General features: G+C 42.8%; 1 pseudogene across 1 annotated transcript; it reads right to left on the bottom strand.

Annotated features, from left to right (window-relative positions):
* Nucleotides 1-226: 226 nt before the first annotated feature.
* Nucleotides 227-1978, bottom strand: LOC308622153 (oxysterol-binding protein-related protein 9-like; annotated as a pseudogene). The gene has a single exon. The product of its transcript is annotated as an oxysterol-binding protein-related protein 9-like (transcript).
* Nucleotides 1979-3489: the final 1511 nt, after the last annotated feature.

Genomic DNA, 3489 nt, shown 5'->3' on the forward strand with positions numbered 1-3489 from the left:
TTTGGAAAAGGAGCAGTCATCTTGTTTTCAAAACCTGAAGTTTTTCTCAAGACCAAAGTCAACATTGGAACTGCCACAGAACAGGAAAAAGGGAAGCTTTTCCTGCTTCAATTGTTCATCTGCATCAGAAAGTCTGCATCAGAAAGGAAGATAGGAACCACTGCAATAAGAAGGGAGTGAATAGGTTCTCCCAAAGGAAGCTTGTTACTTCATTGTGCCTCTGCCCTGGTCACCAGGAGCAAATTTTGCATTTCCCAACCTAATGCTTCGCAGCACTGAGACATTTCAGTAATGGTTCATCATAAACCCTGCGTTCTCCATCTTCATGAAATAACCTTGTCTCCCATTGAATTTCCTTTTCCTTCCTTTCTCGGGCTTCTGCTCTTTGTCTTTCTTCAAGTCTATGCTTGGCTTCAGTTGCTGCATCAATGTCTCTGATTTTTAAGTTGAAGGTGACATCCTTCCAAAGGCAGCGGGATTCGTACTCATTCTCATCTTCCAACTTCCGCACTTTCTTCTTGATTATAGGCAACTTCTTGTTATCTATAAAAAACAGATATTTTCCCATGTTGAGTATTTTGCATACATTACACCATTCTATTCGCCTTCAATTGAGCAGAAAGATTTCTTGTCATTTGGAGAAAAAATCTCAGCAGAAATTCCATGCTTATTGCCCCCATAGAAAGGTTTAGTGTGGGAGATGATATTGGCACTATAGCCAGTTTTGGAACAATTAATATTGCATTCTCCGCCTAGTTCCACCCAGGGCACTGTGAGGATAGACCTTCCATAACCATTGGGAAATGTGAGAATGTAATGTTCAGCATGGTCTAGACACGAGACACAGCCCTGTCCTATGTTGTACACCCCAGTTGACATCCCAAGGAATTTTGATTTGGTCCAGATATGAGCACTGAATTGTATCTTTTTGTTAAAACACTCATCATAAAAGGCTGAAATGGGTGGATGATGGGAAACCTGCTCAGCTACGAATGTTACGCTATTCTTGGAAACCCAGGGAACTGGTCCTTCTGAAACTAGTTCTCTTCAGTATCGTTTTGGTAATGTCCAGTGACACTGAAAGTTCTTGCCCAAAATGGGGTTGTATGGCTTTTTGGCAACCGATCCTTTCCTTCCTATGTGAAAGGCTGAGAGGTATCATTTTACAACCTGAACCATTCAATCTCTGGCATCCTTCTGGTCACTAATACTCACAAACAGGTCCAGATGTGCAAAAAGTCTGCATACATTTCTAAAAGAGATCTTCTTTCAAGAATAAATGTTGGAAGAACTACCTTAATAAGATCCATTCCAAGCCTAACCTGTGACAACAGATGCATGATAACTCTCTTGTGCTCTTCCACCGACCCTGCCTCCCCTTCATCATCTCTATCATCATGTGAATCGAAAAGGTCAGCATCACTTGTTCCATTGGACATGGAAGAATTAAGTGATTCCGTGGTATCTGGGTGCTTTAGACTATTTCCTGAGCGGCTGTGTGTCAAGACTGAGGCAGATCCAGAGGAATCTATTAAGTGCTTTTGGAGTGAGCCACTCTGATGGAATTCATCCACATCATAGAATTCATCTTCACTGCTATAGTAAGAGAACTCTGGGACTGTGTTTGGAGACAAGTTGACATGGCTTGGAGAAGTTAGACTGCTACTAGGTAGTAAGTGCCCACTGCCTGTACTATTTGGCGTTGGAGTCTGATGATGTCCCAAGGTAGCTAATACAAGGTCCAACTGGTAGAGAAGATGGACGCTGCTCTGACTTACACAACTGAGAATGTTCTGGAGGTAAGACAGTCTGGGAAAGCATTGTGTTGATCACAGGTTCCAAGGGTCTAGGTTGATATATTTCATCTACAGGATTAATAGTACTTATAATTCCATCTGCGTGCTTCTCCACATTATACTGGTCTTTAGCGATCTGCAGCAACAGCGTTAATTGATTCTACCATGCTATTTGTTGTCTCTTTGAGAGTATCAGTTTTCTTTCTCCATTCATCATCTTTGCAGTTTCAAAGTTTGTCATCAAAAAGCTTTAACTGTTCTATCAAGATTTGTAGGTAAGGGCTTCCCTGGTGGCACAGTGGTTGAGAGTCCGCCTGCCGATGCAGGGGACACGGGTTCATGCCCCGGTCCGGGAAGATCCCACATGCTGCGGAGTGGCTAGGCCCGTGAGCCATGGCCGCTGAGCCAGCGCGTCCGGAGCCTGTGCTCCGCAACGGGAGAGGCCACAACGGTGAGAGGCCCGCGTACCGCAAAAAAAAAAAAAAAAAAAAAAAAGATTTGTAGGTAAGCATCAGCCTCTGTAAGTTTCTTATCAAAGTCTTGGACACTAGGAGCAAATCCTGAATCCATACCTCCGCAAGTAGCCGTCAAGAAAGACCTTCACCAAGACCCCTGCCCTCTATGCCTCCAGGGGAGGGAGCCGAGGGCCGCTTCTGAGCACCCGCTCTTCTCCCGCCTCCGCTGGATCACCGGGCTGCTATGCAGTCAGTCCGGTCAGGTTCAGCAAGTAAGTGATCTTTGCTGTATTCCAAACTGCCACCGCAGGAAGTCAATGGACACCCCCAACTGCTGCTTCCCACAGGAGGCAATTAAGCGGTGCTGAAGAGGGCATGGCTGTGAATTTCCTTACCACACAGGGTCTTGGCTCACAGAATTAAATTTGCTTCTGGTCACCAATTAGGCTTCTAGCTCTCCTTAACTAGCTTGCTAATGGGAGTTTTTCTCGAAAGAAGACTTAAGTAGAGGAGTGAATGATACACGAAGCTAGAAATTGTAAAGAAAAAGCCATACGGTTTAGAGGGGAGACCACAGATTTAGACTAGTACTTGGATCTGGGTCTGCCACTTATGAACCACAACTGTGAGCAAGTTCCTTCGTCTTTCTGAGCCCAAGTTTTCCATTTATAGACAGGGAATGGCACTACCTTGTGGGGATGTCATTAGAGTTAAGTGAAAATACGCATTTAAAATGCTTAACATTTGGAAGGCATGAAATAGATGCTAACTACTGTTATTATTATTATTCTATTGGAAACACTATTGGAACAGTAGTGACATCTTTTCATAATTTAGGTTCATATTTCAGAGTAAACAAGGCATGGTGATTGACTTACTGGTTTGACTTGCAACATTTAGATGACTTTTTACTTTAACTGATAGCAAATTGAATAGAAACTTGGTTCTTCAAGTTTAAAAAATAAAATAATAATATTGAAACCATAGAAGTAAATCCTAGCAGCAGCTAGAGGTACAATTTCATATTATACAAGATCACAAATGAGAAGACTAGCTGTCACTTAGATGGTGCTTACCATGTGTCAGACTCTGCTCCTAAGGCTTTTACATACAATAACTCACTCAAATTAAGCAACAGCTTGATTAATTTAATATCCAACTGCCAGGGAATCCTAGCAAACATATTTGATGAGTTGAGTTCAATTGACTGTTCAACCGGGGAGTTTGCTACTAGATCT

This window comes from Mesoplodon bidens, assembly GCF_964165515.1.
Source record: "Mesoplodon bidens genome assembly, chromosome: 1".
NCBI classification, from domain to species: domain Eukaryota; kingdom Metazoa; phylum Chordata; class Mammalia; order Artiodactyla; family Ziphiidae; genus Mesoplodon; species Mesoplodon bidens.